This window comes from Anomaloglossus baeobatrachus, chromosome 2, assembly GCF_048569485.1.
Source record: "Anomaloglossus baeobatrachus isolate aAnoBae1 chromosome 2, aAnoBae1.hap1, whole genome shotgun sequence".
Classification (NCBI taxonomy): domain Eukaryota; kingdom Metazoa; phylum Chordata; class Amphibia; order Anura; family Aromobatidae; genus Anomaloglossus; species Anomaloglossus baeobatrachus.
In genome coordinates this window covers 549,869,452-549,891,735 of record NC_134354.1, presented here as the reverse complement: position 1 = coordinate 549,891,735, position 22,284 = coordinate 549,869,452, and the positions used below count along the sequence as shown (strand labels likewise).

The 22,284-nt window shown below is 42.7% G+C and overlaps 2 long non-coding RNA genes across 2 annotated transcripts; one reads left to right on the top strand and one right to left on the bottom strand.

The window, feature by feature from the left end:
* Positions 1-14,793: 14,793 nt before the first annotated feature.
* LOC142290375 (uncharacterized) lies at positions 14,794-16,236 on the bottom strand. Its single transcript, XR_012750279.1, has 3 exons — positions 16,189-16,236; positions 16,057-16,099; positions 14,794-14,924 (listed from the first exon to the last, which is right to left on the bottom strand). It is a non-coding gene; the product is annotated as an uncharacterized LOC142290375 (long non-coding RNA).
* A 3,156-nt stretch (positions 16,237-19,392) lies between these two features.
* LOC142290374 (uncharacterized) lies at positions 19,393-20,835 on the top strand. The gene is made up of 3 exons (XR_012750278.1): positions 19,393-19,440; positions 19,530-19,572; positions 20,705-20,835. It is a non-coding gene; the product is annotated as an uncharacterized LOC142290374 (long non-coding RNA).
* Positions 20,836-22,284: the final 1,449 nt, after the last annotated feature.

Sequence of the window (22,284 nt, the reverse complement as noted above, 5' to 3'; positions counted from 1 at the left end):
TACAGAGATCACACTTTATATAGAGGGGTTATGTGGGGGCTTACTGTATATAGAGGGGCTATGTATGGCCTCACTCTGTATATAGAGGGGCTATGTGGGGGCGCACTCTGTATATAGGGGTCTGTGTGTGGGCTCATACGGTATATAGGGGGCCAAGTGGGGACATCATACTGTATATAGGGGCTATGTGGGAGGCTCATATTGTATATAGGGGTTTGTGTGTGGGTTCATACAGTATATATGGAATAGGTTATGTGGAGAGCTCACACTATATATAAAGAGGCTATGTTGGCTCATACTATATATAGGGGATTATGTGGAGGCTCATACTTTATGTAGCTTGTTGTGTGTGGGAGCTCATGCTGTATATAGGGGGGGCTGTGTGTTCTAATACTGTATATAAAATGTTATGTAGAGGCTCATACTGTATGTAAGAAGCTGTGTGGAGGCTAATACTGTATATAGTGGGCTGTGTGTTGGCTCATTTGGTATATAGCGGGATGTCAGCATATTTAACTCAACTCAATATTAAGTAATACAATTAATATTGCTATAAAATAATAATTCCAATTAATATGTTACTTTATTAATATTGAGCAAAATTAAATTCAGCCTATTGGTCAGGCCCTCCACACCAGTCACGGTCTCTCATCTGGCCCCTTGGGAAAATGAATTGCCCACGCCTGCTATACAGTGATGTGCAGGGTTTTCCAGTCATGTTATGAAAGCACCACTGCTTAAAAATGACATCTTGATAAAATGCCAAATGTGCTAAATGTATTGTAGAGAGAATAGATTTTTCATTAAGAGTATCACTAAAGCAGTATTTCCAACAAATAAACAAAGTACTTCACTTTCTAGGTAATCATATGCTTAATTGATATGAAATTCATACTATGGAAGTACATTAAAAGGTGCTTAGTATACATTTGTTTTTATATTTAGATCTGTATCTATATGTTGTTAAAAATCTGAGTTTCCTATGATAATCACTGAGTACAGAAAAATTAAGAGGGGTATATAGAATTTTTTTTTTAGTGCATAGGCTTCCTCTGGTCAAAAATAACAAACAGAGCTTTGGTCACCAACCCCTGCTCCAGTGCTAGCTCTCTGACATTGTCCTCAGTCTTTGATGACAGGATGAGCAGTGATTGTAATGTGGCACGTGGTGGTAGCCATGAATGAGGGATTCACATTCCATGTCCCAGCATGCTACAGAAATATGGGGGTTCTGGGAGTGTGTTATGGTGCTCCTGTAGAGTACAACTCTACATTCAGTTCAGCCATGCTTTGTCCGGCACCACCTCCCTTGGACCCGAGGATGAGGAATCCATGCCAGGTTTTGAAAACAAAGTTCTTTTTATGTATAACTACACTTAATACAGGGAATAGCAGGAGATGAACTTACCATTATCATCAGCACAGTACACAGGTATGTTTCCTACTGTATGGTGACCAAAAGTGAAACAGTACTTGACAGGAAAATAAATTTGATGACGTGAAAACAGGGGTGGCTCCATTCTCTAGGAATTAAAGGGACTCTATCAGCACAGGAGGACTGTTCACACAAAGTACAGGCACTTGTGCATCATAGCAAGGCCAATCATTTCCATACGGCATTCACCTGCTTGTTTTCTCTCAATCTCTACCTCCCACTTTCTGTGATTGACAGCTCTGGCTTCATAGAGCCAGAGAAGGGTGAAGATAGATGGAAAACCTTTAGGTGGATGGTGTATGTTAATGATTGGCCCCGCCCTGATACACAAGTGTCTGTACTTGATGTGAACAGTCATCCTGTGCCGAGTCCCTTTTTAATGTAAGGGAGCTCTTCCTAGCTACCACCTTGCTTAGTCTTGCTACCAGGCTGGCCTGAATCCACCTTCTCTTCAAAGCTGTCCCACAGATTCAGTACACTAAGGCTGGTTTCACATCAGCGTTTGTCTGCTCGTCGGCAAAAAAATGCAAAACGCATGTTACCAGATCCGTTGTCTGTTCAATGCAATGTCAATGGAGTTGCGGTATTGTCTGGATCCGGTGAGTTGCAGTTTTTTACCTTTTATCAAAAACGCAACATGTTGCGTTTTTCACCTTCGTTCAAAAACTGTATGTCACCAGATCCTGAACATTGCGGCACTAGCTGCAATGCATTTCTTTGGGCGCCGAATCCGGTTTTGCACAGTTGCGGTTGTATGCGGCTTGAAGGATCCGGTTTGCTCTACAAAACATGGCCTGAAACATCTCTCTCTCTCACTCACTCTCTGTCACTCTCTCTCACTCTCTCTCTCTCTCACTCTCACTCTCTCACTCACTCTCTCTCTCTCCCACCACTGTAGGTCCACTGCTGCTCTTGCTTCCTTGTATATACCACACACACACACACACACACACACACACACTTAAGGTTGCTTTTCTTGCTATGATATCCTACTTTTTCATAACTCACCAGCCAATTCCCTAAGTCAATTTTAAACAGGAACTGACTCGCACCGATCTCTATCACTCCTCCCTCTCCCTCTATATAAAAGTAAAAAGGAAAACAATGACCACTTGTAACCAGTTTTTAGTACTGCAGCACATAGGGAAATTACCACTTGTTACTACAGGACTGCATTGCAGAAATACAAACATTACACATATATGATTGCTGTCTTTAGGGTGGAACATTATAGCCTTCTTACACTATTCTCCTGAGCCCAGTGATTGGCTGCAGCATTCACATGCTGTAGAGGTGACATCACTGATGCAGTCTGTCAGCAAACAACAAAGGGAACATTGGAGAGTTAGCACTGGAGCAAGATGCAGTGAGTTGTTTGATATATTTAACTAGAATGTCACTCTAGGTATGGGGGAATACCAGACGAATGGTGAAAGGCGGGGAAGAGGGAAATTCTGTCTCTAGGAAAGGGGGATTTGGTGACCCTGATAAAACTTACCGCTAGCCCCTTGCTCCCATGACGTTCCTAGATAGGTTTCTGCACCTATACGCCGATCAGAATACCTAGGCCCTGGCTGACCCTGAAACAGGCCCTAGTGACCGGATGGGATGAGCACTAGTTAACCTCACTAAGACCTACAGAACACACAATAAAAAAAAAGACAGTTGCACTCTGAAATGCTAAAGCATGCAAACCATGAATGTAAGAATATAAACATGCATTACTGCTTAACCCTTTCACGACCGGCCGATTTTTCGCTTTCCGTTTTTTTTTTTCGCCATTCTTTTTCTGAGAGACGTAACTTTTTTATTTTTCAGTCAATATGGTCATGTGAGGGCTCATTTTTTGCGGAACGAGCTGTACTTTTAAATGAAACCATCAGTTTTACCATATTGTGTACTAGAAAATGGCAAAAAAATTCCAAATGCTGAAAAATTGCAAAAAAAGTGCGATAGCACTATAGTTTTTGAGATATTTTATTCACTGTGTTCACTATATGGTAAAACTGATGTGTGGGTGTGATGCCTCAGGTCAGTGCGAGTTCGTAGACACCAAACATGTATAGGTTTACTTTTATATAAGGGGTTAAAAAAAAATCGGAAGTTTGTCCGAAAAAAGTGGCGCACGTTTTACGCCATATTCCGTGACCCGTAGCGTTCTCATTTTTCGGGATCTTAGGCTCAATGACGGCTTATTTTTTGCGTCTCGAGCTGACGTTTTTAACGGTACCATTTTTGCGCAGATGCTACGTTTTGATCGCCTCTTATTGCATTTTGCGCAAAAGTTGTGGCGACAAAAAAACGTCGTTTTGGCGTTTGGAATTTTTTTGCCGCTACGCCGTTTACTGATCAGATTAATTGATTTTATATTTTGATAGATCGGGCGTTTCTGAACGCGGCGATACCAAATGTGTGTATATTTTTTATTTTTTTAACCCTTTAATTTTCAATGGGGCGAATGGGGGGTGATTTGAACTTTTAGGTTTTTTTGTTTTTTTTTAATTTTTTAAAACTTATTTTTTTACTTTTTTTTTTTATTTTACTAGTCCCCCTAGGGGGCTATTGCGATCAGCATTCCGATCGCTCTGCAGTATCTGCTGATCACAGCTGGAAGGCTGTAAACAGCAGATACGCTGTCTTTCTCTTTTGCTGTGCCCCGGGCACAGCGAAAGTGAAACCAATTCATGTGTAGTACAGGAGTCATCACATGACCCTGTACTACCATGACAACTATCGGGAGTCACGTGATCGCGTCACGTGACTTCCGGTTTCGGCGGTAAGTAAAACTTTACCGCGATTGCGCTTATAATGGCGCTGTCATGTATTGACAGCGCCATTATAAGGGGTTAATCGGCACGAGCAGATAACGATTCTGCTCGTGCCTAGCAGGCACACATCTCAGCTGTGAAAATCAGCTGAGATGTGTGCCGATCGCGGCATGCTGCCGCCGGAGGACCGCGGGCAGTAAGATTATGTCATTTAGGACGTAATTTTACGGCCCGCGGTCGTTAAGGGGTTAAGGAAATCTAGGAAAAATTTAGATATTTACCATACAAAAATGCCCATTTCTATATCTGCCATGTATAGGACAGGGACAGCACACGGAAAACACACACACAGACATACGCACACTCATACGTACCTTCACCACTGACCGTGTAAAACGTTAGTCTTTTGTGCAGAGGCCTTGGGCTAAGTTCATATATATCCTCATCATTTAAAATGGAGCCAGCAGCAATCTGTTGACAAAAAGGTTGGCTAGACAGTAACTGATTTCAGTTGGATATTTTTTTTTAACAATAGAGTACACTGGAGATTAATATTAGAGAACAACACACAATTTACTAAATGTTAAGGGTATAGTGTAGTCCTATGTGATTATATCCTACTATGAGTAAACTAGCAGTATTTTAATCTTATGTCATAAATTGAATTTTCTCAAAAGCACCTAATAAAAAATGTAACCAAGATAAATAAAAAAGAACACTGATCAAAATTAGAGAACACTTTTAAATACCTGCAAGTTGTTGGTGTTAATCTGGCACCTGGTGTTAATTTCCTTAATTATTTGACAAAATCTATTTAACTGGTAGTTTAACGTTCCAGTTTCCACTGACTTTGCAAAAATGGTGTGCCATTTCAAAGTGTCTGAAACCCTCCAGCAGCAGGTTGTCTAGATGAAGGCACTGTTATTTAAAGGGACCAAATAAATGGAACGGTCTCACCATAATCTTTGATGTCCTCCATATGTGTCCTACATGAGGTCATGGCATCCACAATAGGGGGAGGGAAGCCTTACAGATCCACATAGTATCCCTGAGGTCTTCCATCCATGACACTTGCTCACAGGTATTCTTGCCCGACAGGATATGGATGAGCTGGCCTCGCCAAACAAACATAACATGTTATTTTGATCTCCACTGTATATGGAAAACAGATTGGTAACTGATTGCTGTTTATCTTCCATGTGAAACTGATCCAGTAAGCAAAAAACAGATCCTATACTAATGAAAGAAAAATAGATGACTAATTAATGGATCTGTTTTCCATAGACTATAATGTTAAAAGCTTGCTCCAGCTGAAATCAGCTATTTACAAAAGTTATTTTGTGTCTGCACATCATTTTTGCCAATGTATTGCTACTGGATCTGTAAGGCCACTTTCACATTGTGTTTTCACTTACGTTCACTGGTCCCATTGGGTCATCTGTCTGACCCCTTCAGCAAAATGTGTTTCGGACGTATACGCTGACGGGGCCATTGACTATAATGGAGCAGACTCCGTTAGCGTGTTCTCTGTCTTGCACCATTTTTGAGCATATACGTTTTCTGCAGGCAGACACCCGAACATAGTCTACTACGAGGACAGAGATTTCAAATGGAAGGCTACTGCATTGACCACTTCAATAATCTCATAAGGACCAATGAACTTGGAACCCAACTTAGCAGATAGAACCTTGAGTTTGATATTTCTAGTAAACAACCACACCTTGACCCCAATAGCAAAGCTTGGCCCATTATTAGCGGATGAGGTCTGTCTATTCTGTGCACTTTTCAGATTTTCTCTGACTTCAGGCCATACAAGCTTCAATTTATTTATTGATTTATCAATCTCTGTAGTGTCAACTTCAGAGGTTGTAATGGAACCAAAACAATAATTATACTCAAGATTACAGAAGAATGGAAATGTCTTAACATTTTCACTCAAACTTATTGTATGAAGGCTTATTTTTTTTTCATTTTTTTTCTCTGATTTCTGTTGTATGTGCTATGGCAGCGTTGATCCCCCGCGATCCCTCCTCCTTCGCAATAGATGCTGGCCGCATATGCAGATAGCGGCTGTCAGCTCAGCTTCCTGCCTTCAGAGACGCTGAGCTTGCAGCACTCACACTACTGCTGAGGACCCAGGAAGAGTGGGTGCAGTATCATTGCACCCATAGTGCTCACATGTCGGGTCTGCACTTCCAGAAAATGGGGGATACATTCCCTGAGCATACCCTCATATTGTAGAAGATCCAGAGTCATTGTGGGACCCCCTTATTGGATTACTGCGGGCCAGATTTTTTTTTTCTTTACAATAAATTGGTGAAAGAGGGAATGTTTTGGGGAGTGTTTTTTCAATTATTTTTTTTTTGCTGCCTATTTTTTTTTATTACTGACAGTTATATTGTCGGGTATCTGATAGATGCCGTGACATCACTAACCAAAGGGCTTGATGCCAGGTGACATTACAGCTGGTATCAATCCCATTTATTACCCTGTTTGCCACCGCGCCAGGGCAATAGGATGAGCCATTGAAAAGCGCCAGGATTGGCGCATCTAATGGATGCAACACTTTTGGGGCAGCTGCGGAAGGTTATTTTTAGGCTGCGGAGGGCCAATAACTATGGACTTTCCCACCCTGAGAATACCAGACCTTAGCTGTCCGCTTTACCTTAGCTGGTGATCCAATTTGGGGGCGAACCCCACATTTTTTTTAATTATTTATTTATAAATATAAAAAAGAGCCTGGGGTGCCCTCCAAATCGGATCATCGGCCAAGGTAAAGCGGACAGCTGTGGTTTGCAGGCTGCAGCCATCTGCTTTACCCTACCTGGCTATCAAAAATAGGAGGACCCATGTTGGTTTTTTTAAATTATTTATTTTTTTGACTAAATAGAAGGCTAGGCACCTATTAGTGCCACATGAAAGTCACTAAAGGGTGCCATCTTAGAATATGCACGGGTTGGGATATTATACAGTGCTGGCCAAAAGTATTGGCACCCCTGCAATTCTGTCAGATAATACTCAGTTTCTTCTTGAAAATGATTGCAATCACAAATTCTTTGGTATTATTATCTTCATTTTTTTTGCTTGCAATGAAAAACACAAAAGAGAATGGAACAAAAATCAAATCATTGATAATTTCACACAAAACTCCAAAAATGGGCCAGACAAAAGTATTGGCACCCTTAGCCTAATACTTGGTTGCACAACCTTTAGCCAAAATAACTGTGAACAACTGCTTCCGGTAACCATCAATGAGTTTCTTACAATGCTCTGCTGGAATTTTAGACCATTCTTCTTTGGCAAACTGCTCCAGGTCCCTGAGATTTGAAGAGTGCCTTCTCCAAACTGCCATTTTGAGATCTCTCCACAGGTGTTCTATGGGATTCAGGTCTGGACTCATTGCTGGCCACTTTAGTAGTCTCCAGTGCTTTCTATCAAACTATTTTCTAGTGCTTTTTGAAGTGTGTTTTGGGTCATTGTCCTGCTGGAAGACCCATGACCTCTGAGGGAGACCCAGCTTTCTCACACTGGGCCCTACATTATGCTGCAAAATTTGTTGGTAGTCTTCAGACTTCATAATGCCATGTACACGATCAAGCAGTCCAGTGCTAGAGGCAGAAAAGCAACCCCAAAACATCAGTAAACCTCCGCAATGTTTGACTGTAGGGACCGTGTTCTTTTCTTTGACTGCCTCTTTTTTTTCCTGTACACTCTATGTTGATGGCTTTTCCCAAAAAGCTCTACTTTTGTCTCATCTGACCAGAGAACATTCTTCCAAAATGTTTTAGGCTTTCTCAGGTAAGTTTTGGCAAACTCCATCCTGGCTTTTTTATGTCTCAGGGCAAGCAGTGGGGTCTTCCTGGGTATCCTACCATACAGTCCCTTTTCATTCAGATGCCGACGGATAGTACGGGTTGACACTGTTGTACGCTCGGACTGCAGGACAGCTTGAACTTGTTTGGATGTTAGTCGAGGTTCTTTATCCACCATCCGCACAATCTTGCATTGAAATCTCTCGTCAATTTTTCTTCTCCTTCCACATCTAGGGAGGTTCGCCACAGTGCCATGGGGTTTAAACTTCTTGATGATACTGCGCATCGTAGACACAAGAACTTTCGGATCTTTGGAGATGGACTTGTAGCCTTGAGATTGCTCATGCTTCCTCACAATTTGGATTCTCAAGTCCTCAGACAGTTCTTTGGTCTTCTTTCTTTTCTCCATGCTCAATGTGGTACACACAAGGACACAGGACAGAGGTTGAGTCAATTTTAATCCATGTCATCATGCTGCAAGTGTGATTTCGTTATTGCCAACACCTTGTAATACTTATATATGTTCTGAGGATTTCGATAGCGTAGGGCAATGACAATCAGAGACGAGTTCTTGGTACAAGATATTTTATAATATGTAACCACGGTAGATACACAACGGAAAACACAGCGGTACAAATACACACAATACCTTCCCGAAACGGAGCGAAGGGAATTCCCGGGACCACGCACCGGACTCCCCCAGGGAGACCACCAGAGCGAACCCCTATACAGGGACTGTCCGGCAATCACCCCGGAAGGCCTAAATGCGCAGCAGCTGGGACACAAGGGGCAAGCGGTAAAAGTCCAGGAGTGTCCGTACGGGATGAATGTCCAGAGTGGTTACGAACCAGAGAGAACCGGGCAGAGTGCTGACCGAAGATGGCAGACGGAATCCGGGCACAGCTTGAGAAACCGGGTAAGGTCCAGAGTCGGTCGGTAGGTAGTCTTTAGGAGGATCCAAAGGCAAACAGGATTAGCAGCAGCAAAGCAGGAGCACACAGCAAGCAGTATACTCAGGCACTGGACTAGGCTTAGAGGCGGCCTTTTAAGCAGCTGGACAGGAAGTAGGGCAACAGAACAGTAAACTCCATGTTAACCGAGGGCAAGCTCATTCAAAAGAGAACTGGAAAACCTGGAAACCTGACATTACTCCCCCCCCCAGAGACGGCCTCAGGACGGATCAGGGCCAGGCTTGTCCGGGAAACGTTGATGAAACTGAGCAATCTTCCGGGGTGCCCGAATGTTACCCACCGGTTCCCAGGAATCGTCCTCGGGGGCGTACCCCTGCCAACGTACCAGATACTGAAGCCGACGACGATGGAGCCGGGAGTCAATAATGTCCTCAACCACGAGCTGCTCCTCGCCGTCGACCATCACAGGCGGAGGAGGAGGCACAACACGACCATGAAACGTATTAGGGGAAACGGGTTTGAGGAGAGACACATGAAAAACCGGGTGTACCTTTAGATGGTGCGGTAACCGTAGCCGACAGGCCACAGGGCTCACGATCCCGGTGATCTTAAACGGACCGATGAATTTTTGTCCCATCTTCTGCGAAGGAACACCCAATCTCAGGTTTTTGGTGGATAACCATACAGAGTCCCCTACCTTGTACATGGGAGCCGGTTTCCGGTGAGTGTCTGCCGACCTCTTGTAACGCTCCTGGGCCGTAGCCACAGTGTCCTTTAGAACCTCCAGATTTTGTCGTAGTTCTGTCAATCTGTCCTCCACCGCTGGCACCGAAACCGCAACCGGTGACCTAGGCAAAACAGTCGGATGGTAACCCAGGTTAGCGAAAAAGGGCGTTACCTTAGTGGAGCTGCTCTGAGTGTTGTTGTATGAGAACTCCGCCAATGGAAGCATCTTCAACCAATCGTCTTGGAGATGGCTGACATAACATCGAAGGTATTGTTCCAGGGTTTGATTTGTCCGTTCGGTTTGCCCATTTGTCTGAGGATGGTATGCAGAAGACAAACAGACATCAATCTGGAGTGCCGTACAAAACCCCTTCCAGAATCTAGACGTGAACTGCACGCCCCGGTCAGAGATGATCTCGTCTGGTACCCCATGCAATCGGAATACGTTCTGGATAACCAAATCCACTGTCTCTGCGGCTGAGGGAAGACCGGTACACGGAATGAAGTGAGCAGCTTTAGTCAATCGATCCACCACCACTAAAATGGTATTGTGCCCACCTGAGACTGGCAACTCCACAATAAAATCCATGGAGATAGACCCCCAAGGGCGAGATGGCACGGGTAATGGTTGGAGGAGTCCCGTAGGAGCCACACGAGGGACCTTGCACCGGGCACAAACCACACATGAGTGGACATAGTCCTTCACATCCTTTAAACAGGTAGGCCACCAGAAAAAACGGCTCAGAAATTCCTGCGTCTTCAGTACCCCCCTATGACCAGCCAACACGGAGTCATGGACCAATTTGAGAACCCGAAGTCTTACGGCCTCCGGGACATAAATGCGTCGCTCTCTCAACCACACACCATTCCGAAGAACAAGAGTTACATCATTCGGGGGGGCAGCAAGAAATACGTCACCATCATAGGCCAGCTTGATGTCCTTCCACAAGTCCTGGTCCTGGATTACTCCAACGAAATTGGCATCCGATAACACGGTCTGAGACGGGGTTCCAGGCACGGAGTCCACGGCGTGGATTCGGGACAAGGCATCGGCTTTCCCATTACGTGAACCTGGACGGTATGTAACGATAAAATTGAATTGGTTAAGAAATAGGCTCCAACGGGCTTGCCGTGGAGACAGGCACCTGGCAGACTTAAGAAATTCCAGATTACGATGATCTGTGAGTACTATCACTTGCTGCGCGGCTCCCTGTAAGTGGTGTCTCCATTCCTTGAAAGCGGAAATAATCGCCAATAATTCCTTGTCCGCAATGTCATAGTTCCTTTCTGCAGGGGACAACCGGCGGGAAAAGAAGGCACACGGATGCAAGAGACTCTTGTCCCCGGTCCTTTGAGAAAGAATGGCCCCTAATGCATAGTCGGAAGCGTCAACCTCCACGATAAAGGGAAGTGCGGGATTCGGATGTACTAATATTGGCGCTGAGGTAAAACATACCTTGAGACGATGGAATGCTTCCTGGGCCTGGGCGGACCACACAAACTTCTGTCCTTTTTTGGTTAACAGAGTGATGGGACGAACAATCTCTGAAAAGTTACGGATAAAGCGTCGGTAAAAGTTGGCAAAACCGACAAAGCGTTGTACCTCTTTGATGTTTCCCGGTTCCGGCCAGTCGAGAATGGCTTGTATCTTGCTAGATTCCATGTTCAGTCCCTGAGGAGAGATGACATAACCTAAGAATTGTATTTGTGAGCAGTGGAACTCGCATTTCTCCAGTTTAATGTACAGGTGGTTTTCCCTCAGCCGGGTAAGTACGGTCTTAACGTGCTCCTGGTGTTCCTGTAAAGAATCAGAAAAGATTAGGATATCGTCCAGATAGATCACCATGAATTGGTCCATGATATCCCTAAAAATATCGTTAACTAGATGTTGAAATGCCGCGGGAGCGTTACAAAGTCCAAAAGGCATCACTAGGTACTCAAAATGTCCGTACCGACATCGGAACGCGGTCTTCCACTCGTCTCCGGGACGTATACGAAGCAGATTATATGCCCCACGGAGGTCTAATTTGGTGAATATTTTTGCCTGTTGGACCCTCTCCAATAGCTCAGGGATCAACGGTAACGGATACCGGTTCCGGATGGTTATCTTATTCAGTTCCCGGTAGTCAATACAGGGTCTCAGAGTCCCCTCCTTCTTTTTCACGAAAAAGATGGGTGCCCCTGCGGGTGAGGTAGACGGACGAATAAATCCCTTGGCTAGGCTTTCATCAATATACTCTTTTAGTGCTGCTAGCTCAGGTGCCGCCAACGGGTAGACATGACCAAACGGAATCTCCGCCCCTGGGAGTAAGTCTATGGGGCAATCATACGGTCTATGCGGGGGAAGCCGATCAGCTTTTCTTTTGGTGCATATATCAGCGAAGTCACGGTAAACCGGGGGTAAAACAGGTACCTGTACAGTGCCCTCCGTATTTGATGTTACTGGAACCGGAACAGTTGGACAAATGGTCGGACCACTCTGCGGTGGGAAGGATATTTCTTTAGTCTCCCAATCGATGACGGGATTTGTAGACCGTAGCCACGGAATACCTAAAATAATCGGAAAATGAGGAGAAGAAATTATCATGAAAACAAGGGTCCCCTGCTGACCTGGCTTCATCACGCATTCGAGCGGTACGGTTTCCCGATCCACTGGTCCAGAGATTAACGGAGATCCGTCTACCGTCTCCATGGTAACCGGTGAGGATCTTTGCTGAGTCCGGATACCGTGTTTCCTGGCAAAGGAAGAGTCCATGAAATTTCCCCCTGCCCCAGAGTCTATCATTGCAGAGGTAGGAATTAGCTGTCCCTCCCAACGGATCTGAATGGGGAGTGAGCAATGGGTATATTTCCCCTCTGAGTCCTTTGGTGAGGTAGACATTACCGTCAAGGGAAACACCGCATCCAAGTGTCCACTTGCCTCAGAGATATCGGACTCTGCGTCCGTGTTGTCACACTCTGCCATGGCTGCCAATACCTTATTTGGGCGATTGGGACGTTTCGGGCAGTCGATCAAGAAATGGTCCGATTGACCGCAATAGAAACACAAACGCTCACGGAGCCGGTGTTCACGACGTTCATTGGTCTCTCGTTTTTGCAGAGAGTCCACTTGCATAGGTACGTCCTCGGCCTCCCGTGGCGTCCTGAGAGCGGGTTCTCTGGAAGGAAACGCAATATTGTTTACACGGTTTACAGCTGCCCATTTTTCCTGTCTACGTTCCGTCAAACGGGTATCAATGCGCACACAGTGCTGGAGAAACAGTTCAAAATCCCCTGGAGATTCGGAACGGGCTAACTCGTCCTTGATGGTACCGGACAAACCTTTTCTGAAAACAGACAATAAAGCATTGTTTCCCCAATCGGTGTCTACCACTAACCTCTTGAACTCAGTGGCGTATTCAACGACAGAACGCTTTCCCTGACGTAAGGAAAGGAGAGCCGCTTCAGCGGTAGCACGGCGATTCGGATCATCAAACATTTGCGCCATTGCATTCAGAAAGTCATCCAGGTGATTCAAACGGATGTCCCGATTCTCTATCATGGGATTAGCCCAAGCCAGTGCTCGTGAGGTTAATAACATGATGATACATAACACCTTTGACCGATCAGAACGGTAATAATCAGAATGTACATCGAAAAACAGTATACATTGGTTTACAAATCCACGGAACTGACTACGATCACCATTGAAACGGAATGGGGGTAACCTAGGCATACCGGCAGTTGATACGGACGTAGTGGGGACGGCTTCCTGAGCCTCCACTCTGACTTGCAAATCCTGTATAGCCGGCCCCAGTACCTGGTGATCATGGCCCAGCTGTGCCTCCACATCTCTAAGTTTATTCTGCACCGCCTCCATCTCCTGCTGCAGGGAGTTAATCATGGAGAAGAGCTGATCTACTCGTGTCTCAGTCATTGCCCCAGCGAAATCCTCTTAGGGCCTGAGTATAATGTAATACTTATATATGTTCTGAGGATTTCGATAGCGTAGGGCAATGACAATCAGAGACGAGTTCTTGGTACAAGATATTTTATAATATGTAACCACGGTAGATACACAACGGAAAACACAGCGGTACAAATACACACAATACCTTCCCGAAACGGAGCGAAGGGAATTCCCGGGACCACGCACCGGACTCCCCCAGGGAGACCACCAGAGCGAACCCCTATACAGGGACTGTCCGGCAATCACCCCGGAAGGCCTAAATGCGCAGCAGCTGGGCCACAAGGGGCAAGCGGTAAAAGTCCAGGAGTGTCCGTACGGGATGAATGTCCAGAGTGGTTACGAACCAGAGAGAACCGGGCAGAGTGCTGACCGAAGATGGCAGACGGAATCCGGGCACAGCTTGAGAAACCGGGTAAGGTCCAGAGTCGGTCGGTCGGTAGTCTTTAGGAGGATCCAAAGGCAAACAGGATTAGCAGCAGCAAAGCAGGAGCACACAGCAAGCAGTATACTCAGGCACTGGACTAGGCTTAGAGGCGGCCTTTTAAGCAGCTGGACAGGAAGTAGGGCAACAGAACAGTAAACTCCATGTTAACCGAGGGCAAGCTCATTCAAAAGAGAACTGGAAAACCTGGAAACCTGACACACCTGTTAGGTGCCACAGGTAAGTTACAGGTGCTGTTAATTACACAAATTAGAGAAGCATAACATGATTTTTCAAACAGTGCCAATACTTTTGTCCAATCTCTTTTTTATGTTTGGTGTGGAATTATATCCAATTTGGCTTTATGACAATTTTTTTTTTTCATTGAAGACAAATTAAATGAACATAATAATATCAAAGAATTTGTGATTGCAATCATTTTCAAGAAGAAACTGAGTATTATCTGACAGAATTGCTGAGGTGCCAATACTTTTGGCCAGCACTATATATATATATATAAAAAAACCAAAGATCCAGCACTCATATAGTTTGAAAACTAGTAGTCCTTTATTGAAACAATTCTTTATTGGAACAAACAATTGTGTGCGTACTTTTTTTGATATTTCGGTCAAATGACCTTCATCAGATCACACTGTGACAGAATAAAAAAGATATATATCAATGTAATGATTAACATAAATAACTAAATATACATGCATAAAGCTCATAACATGTTGTATCCCAAAGTAAATAGACTCTGATGATACCTCAGAGTGTTGGGCCATATATATAAATCTGTAAATACATACAAATGTATAGGCATACATAGAAAAATTATGAAAGAAAAAAGCTGCATCACGGACAAAACTGATTCTTGCTTTGCAATTTGTCAAATACAAGTCCTATGAAATAAAGGAAAAATGGGACATAAATTGCTGTCATAGAAACAGAGTACTGTGCAAAAAGGGGGGAGAGGAAGATGCCCTTAAGATTTAATCAAAGGTTCCCATCATAAATAGTATAGAACCAAAGCCAAACCAAAGAAAAGAAATAAGTGCACTTACCAATGTTATGAAAATAATAAGGATCATTAGGTTTTTAAGGAAACTGCCCGTCCGGGTCTGTGGTGCCTGTGTCCTCTCTGCCCAGCATCTGGGATTTAAATAAGCCGCCTAATAAGGTAAGGGGCGTGTAGGTACTGACAGCGTAACGTCACTTCCGGTGCGATCACAGGAAGTGAATGCTGGATGGCAATATGTAAACGGCCCGGTTGGCAGACAGGAACAAGCGTGGGAGCGCTCAAAAGCCAGCGATTAAACATGAGTGCTCATGTAAAATATAATTATAACCTAACATAGGTAGAGATTGATAATTTTAAGTATCAGAATAAGACTATAATTAGAATATCCGGAAGTCACTTCCATTATGAAAGACGGAAGTGACGACCCTGGATGGCATTCCGTGAAAAACTCTGGTTGGCATAAGTGCGCTAACATAGGCATAAGCGCTAGTGATATTTGGGCTATTTTATGTACTTCTGTTAGCAAAATATTATTACAACCCCAAAACCTATATTACAGTATGAAAAGTATGTATCCAGTAATAGAATAGAAAAAGAAGTTATCCATTTATGAGGGGAACCGAATATAATAAATATAGCAAATATAAGAAAGGGTATAAGGGATGGGAAAATTTAATAACATAGGGATAAAGGGGAAGGGAAATGGGGAAACGGGGATGGTGCTCTTTAATAGGACGGAAATTGGGAAAACACACTTAAGATAAACAAGAAAGGAGGAAACTAAGAAGGAGTAAGAAAGGAGGAAGAATGAAAGATAAAAGGAAAAAAGCAGAAAGAAAAGAAAAGGAAGAAGAAAAGGAAAGAAAGGGGGGGGAAAGGAAAAGGAAGAAAAAAAGAAAAAAGAAAAAAAGAAAAAAAAGAAAAAAAGAAAAAAGAAAAGAGAGAAAAGAGTATATAACTATAAGTGTGGAGGGAATAGGAACAAGGGAAACAGGAAAGAGGTTAAGGAATACCTATCCGATTGGACCATCTTCCAAACCACATTCAGCTTCTCTGCTAAAAAAAGAGAGGAAAAAAAAGGGAAAAATGAATATAAGTATGAAATACCTATAAAAAACTAGAAGTGTCAAAATCCCGATTCAGACCTTTCGGTTCTAATGTCTGAAGCGTAAAGATCCAATATGCCTCCCTCTGTTTTAGAATCTTAACCCTGTCACCTCCCCTTCTGTGTAAGGAAACCTGTTCTAGAACCTGAAACCTGAGCTGGCTTACACTGTGGCCCTGTTTATGGAAATGTAATGGGAGTGGTAGTGTCAATCTCTCACACCTTATTGTTGACTTATGTTGAGATATACGATCTTTTACTGACTGTGTCGTTTCTCCCACATATAGCAGGCCACAAGGACACTTAATAACGTAAACAACAAATGAGGTGTCACAAGTAAAAAAACCTTTTATTGGGTAACCCCGGCCACTGTAGGGATGTAAAACCTTATCTCCCTTCAATACGTTGTTACATTGAGGACAACTTAAACACGGGAAGGTGCCACGTCTTGGTGTTATAAAATGTGTCTGAATAGGACCCGTTAAACTGGTGCCCACATCGGCCCTTACCAATTTATTACCCAAATTCGAGGGACGTCTAAAACATGGGAGAAATGGTACTTTAAATTCCTCTATGTCTGGATATCCTTTTCGTAAAATTTCCCAATGACTTCTTATGAATTTGTGGATCTTATACGCAAAAGGATGATAGGTATGTACAAATGTCAAGCGATTCTTTTTGATCTTATGTGGAGTTGTAATGTTATTAGTAATATCAGTATTCAAAACTTCCCTTGGATAACCTCTAGCCTCAAATTTGGACCTCATTTCCTGTAATCGAGTCTTTTTGACATCCTCCTGGCTAACTATCCTATGAACCCTTAGAAATTGTGATTTAGGGATAGAGTCTCTGGTGGCCTTGGGATGGCAGCTGTTATATAACAACAAATTATTCCTGTCCGTAGATTTTACAAATAAATCTGTCTGTAACCTACCGTCACAACCTTTAGTAACCGTAGTATCAAGAAAATCAATCTTGAACAAGTCATAATGAATAACAAACTGAAGCTCTGGCCATACCTCATTTATATGTTGATGGAATTCCATGATGGAGTCCAACGGGCCCCCCCAAACGCAAAACACGTCGTCTATGAATCTTCTCCAGCAAATACAGTGCTCCTTATAACCCTTATGAGTATATATAAATTTTTCTTCAAAATAATACATGTATGCGTTAGCGTAGGGGGGTGCCACGTTGGACCCCATCGCGGTACCCTGTTTTTGGATATAAAAGGTATCCTGGAATAAGAAAAAATTCTCAGTTAAGACTATTTGTAAAAGATCCAGACAGCAATTTCGTACTTCAATAGAAACATCATTTTTCAACAACAAATCATGTACAGCTGTCATCCCCTTATGGTGCATTATAGATGTGTATAAACTCGTTACATCCCAAGTTATTAGGAAAGCATGAGATGGAATACTACCCAAATCTCTAATAACTCGTAAAAAGTGACCCGTGTCCAAAATAAAGGATGGTGTAGTTTTAGTTAAGGGAGTAATAATCCTCTCCAAAAGTATAGCTAAGGGGGACAAAATAGAATCCGTGCCAGCCACTATCGGCCTTCCAGGTGGGTTGATCAAGGTTTTATGAATCTTGGGCAATACATAAAAGACCGGTATCATGGGATTCTGTTTTTGTAAGTAATCATAAGTTTTTTGGTCAATGATCCCCTTCTGTAGGTAGTGGCTGGACACAGTTCTAATTCTGTCACGTATTTTGTTGGTGGGATTATGGGATAATGCACCATATACCTCTCTGTCCTCTAAATGTCTCCGAATCTCCTGTAAATATGCAGACCGGTCCATAACCACCAGAGCCCCTCCCTTATCCGCTTGTTTGATAATAATCTCTTTGTCTTCTATAAGTGATGTTAATGTTAATTTGTCCTTAGGAGAAAAATTGGAGGGACAGTGTAATGTTTTATTGGATACATCCTTACAAAAGGAAGATACGTCCTTCTCTAATAATCCTATAAAGGTCTCAACTGGAGGATTATTTTTAGGTGGCATAAACATGCTCTTAACTTTAAGCCCTAACCCCTTGATATTAATAGGAGTACTTGTGCTAGGAGGTTCTATTGGTCTCAAACCTGTAGTCAGGGGAGATGAGAAATGCGCCTTAATGCGCAAACTGCGATAAAATTTCAATAGGTCCATTTGTAACTGAAAATTATCATACCTATAAGATGGACAAAAAGATAAACCTCTTTGTAGTAGATTTACCTGGTCAGAGGAAAGATTTTTGGATGAAATATTCACTACAATAGAGTCCGCCGTACCTGCGACCTGGTCATTATCATTGACCTGGTTGAATCGGCGACATTGCCCCCCCCGGCGGGGTTTCCTCTTTGGCCTCGACGATTTCTTTGACCTAAAAAAACCGGTTTTGGTCTTCTTGTATAGGAAAACTCTGAATCCGAGGCTGAGTTGTCGCTAGATGAAAATTGATAGCGTCTTGGGAACCTGCGGACAGTTGTATCACGCCATCTGTAAACTCTATTATTTTTGTAATCTTCGGTATCACGCAAAAACTTCTCACGTTTAACCCTCTGACTTTCGGTTTTTTGTATTGATAAATCTCGTATAGTATCCTCTTTAATTTTCGTAAAATCTTCCACTGATGAAGTTGAAATTAATTGCTGTTCAATCGCTGCTATTTCTTCACGTTTGGAGGAAATTGCTTGACTAAGGTAATCCAAGGTTAAGGTCATTAAATCAAATGAACATTTGTTCAAAATATGTTCAAAACGGTTGCAGTAATCCTGATTGTCGCTGAAGATGGTCGGTCGGACACCAACCCGTAATCCTCTTGGTATTCGTTGCACCCGTACATATTCAGCAATCGTTGCACAGTGTAACTCCAGATTCTGCAGCTTTCGAGACTCCTTTTGGTAATCCCGGGATTTAAGCTCTTGTGCCGGAATCTGAAGAAAATCATTTTGTAACGTGATGCGACCCACAATGTCCGCTGTCTCGTTGGCAGTATAAGAAAAAACTTCACTCGTCATGCTCAAAAAGTGGGTGCCCGCACTATAGGAAAATCACAATATAATATAGCAATGCGGCACTCCAACCAAGTTAATGGTGCCTGGATAGGGTCCAACCCCTCAATCAAAAAATCCAAAGATCCAGCACTCATATAGTTTGAAAACAGGGCCACAGTGTAAGCCAGCTCAGGTTTCAGGTTCTAGAACAGGTTTCCTTACACAGAAGGGGAGGTGACAGGGTTAAGATTCTAAAACAGAGGGAGGCATATTGGATCTTTACGCTTCAGACATTAGAACCGAAAGGTCTGAATCGGGATTTTGACACTTCTAGTTTTTTATAGGTATTTCATACTTATATTCATTTTTCCCTTTTTTTTCCTCTCTTTTTTTAGCAGAGAAGCTGAATGTGGTTTGGAAGATGGTCCAATCGGATAGGTATTCCTTAACCTCTTTCCTGTTTCCCTTGTTCCTATTCCCTCCACACTTATAGTTATATACTCTTTTCTCTCTTTTCTTTTTTCTTTTTTTCTTTTTTTTCTTTTTTTCTTTTTTCTTTTTTTCTTCCTTTTCCTTTCCCCCCCCTTTCTTTCCTTTTCTTCTTCCTTTTCTTTTCTTTCTGCTTTTTTCCTTTTATCTTTCATTCTTCCTCCTTTCTTACTCCTTCTTAGTTTCCTCCTTTCTTGTTTATCTTAAGTGTGTTTTCCCAATTTCCGTCCTATTAAAGAGCACCATCCCCGTTTCCCCATTTCCCTTCCCCTTTATCCCTATGTTATTAAATTTTCCCATCCCTTATACCCTTTCTTATATTTGCTATATTTATTATATTCGGTTCCCCTCATAAATGGATAACTTCTTTTTCTATTCTATTACTGGATACATACTTTTCATACTGTAATATAGGTTTTGGGGTTGTAATAATATTTTGCTAACAGAAGTACATAAAATAGCCCAAATATCACTAGCGCTTATGCCTATGTTAGCGCACTTATGCCAACCAGAGTTTTTCACGGAATGCCATCCAGGGTCGTCACTTCCGTCTTTCATAACGGAAGTGACTTCCGGATATTCTAATTATAGTCTTATTCTGATACTTAAAATTATCAATCTCTACCTATGTTAGGTTATAATTATATTTTACATGAGCACTCATGTTTAATCGCTGGCTTTTGAGCGCTCCCACGCTTGTTCCTGTCTGCCAACCGGGCCGTTTACATATTGCCATCCAGCATTCACTTCCTGTGATCGCACCGGAAGTGACGTTACGCTGTCAGTACCTACACGCCCCTTACCTTATTAGGCGGCTTATTTAAATCCCAGATGCTGGGCAGAGAGGACACAGGCACCACAGACCCGGACGGGCAGTTTCCTTAAAAACCTAATGATCCTTATTATTTTCATAACATTGGTAAGTGCACTTATTTCTTTTCTTTGGTTTGGCTTTGGTTCTATACTATTTATGATGGGAACCTTTGATTAAATCTTAAGGGCATCTTCCTCTCCCCCCTTTTTGCACAGTACTCTGTTTCTATGACAGCAATTTATGTCCCATTTTTCCTTTATTTCATAGGACTTGTATTTGACAAATTGCAAAGCAAGAATCAGTTTTGTCCGTGATGCAGCTTTTTTCTTTCATAATTTTTCTATGTATGCCTATACATTTGTATGTATTTACAGATTTATATATATGGCCCAACACTCTGAGGTATCATCAGAGTCTATTTACTTTGGGATACAACATGTTATGAGCTTTATGCATGTATATTTAGTTATTTATGTTAATCATTACATTGATATATATCTTTTTTATTCTGTCACAGTGTGATCTGATGAAGGTCATTTGACCGAAATATCAAAAAAAGTACGCACACAATTGTTTGTTCCAATAAAGAATTGTTTCAATAAAGGACTACTAGTTTTCAAACTATATGAGTGCTGGATCTTTGGATTTTTTGATTGAGGGGTTGGACCCTATCCAGGCACCATTAACTTGGTTGGAGTGCCGCATTGCTATATTATATTATATATATATATATGTCTGTCTGTATCCATCCATCCACCCATCCATCCATCCATCCTTCCTAGATTTTTAGACTGCCAGCCCGCAATTAGGGTTTCAAGTGTTTTTGACTCTGTGTTTTCACTGCATCCAAAACACTGTTGTACAATAGAGGCACAGTGGAAGGATTTTTAGAAATCTCCTGCCCACTGTGCTTATTTTCTCCACAGCATAAACTGACATCCAGCACTGCAGAATGTCAATTTATGCTGCGGAGACGAGTGTTCTCCCAAGGGAGAATAGAGCTAAAGTCAGCAGCGGCCCGAAATGGATCATGGTCAGCTGCATTCTCCCATGGACAACACTCACATCTCCACAGACTCAGTGTAATTTGATTGTGGGCACATAGCCTAAAAGTGAGAAATTTGCTGCTAGAGCAACATTTTTTGATGCCCCTGAGGGTTCAAAATGCTTATTATACCCCTGAATAAAATCCCTGAGGGGTCTCCAAATTAGTTTCCAGATAGGAGTCACTTGTGGGGAGGTCCTGCTGTCTAGGTACCTTAGGGGCCCTACAAATTCAACATGGTACTTTCAATTTTTCTTAGCCAAATTTGTTTTCCATCATTCAAATATTGCTCCTTCCGTTCTGAGCCCTTCTATTTGTCCAATCAGAGGTTTCTGACTACTTGTGGGGTATCAACGTGCTCATAAGAAAATGGGTAACAAACTGTGGTGGTCCACTTTTTGGTGTTACTGCTTGAAAAAGTGAGAAATTTGGTGCTAAAGCAACATTTTTGTGAAAAAAAAGAACATTTTCAATATGACGGCCTAATGTTATCAAATTTTGTGAAGTATCTGTGGGTTCAAAATGGTCACTATACCCCTAGATAAAATCCTTGAGGGGTCTAGTTTCCAAAATGGTGTCACTTGTGGGGGAGTTTCTGCTGTTTAGGTACCTTAGGGGCCCTGCAAATGCAACATGGTAACCGCAATCTATTTCAGCCAAATTTGTGTTCCAAAATTCAAATATTGCTCCTTCTGTTCCGAGCTCTCCCATTTGTTCAAACAGAGGTTTCTGACCACATATGGGGTATCATCGCGCTCAGGAGAAACTGGGTAACAAATTGTGGGGTCCATTTTGTTGTGTT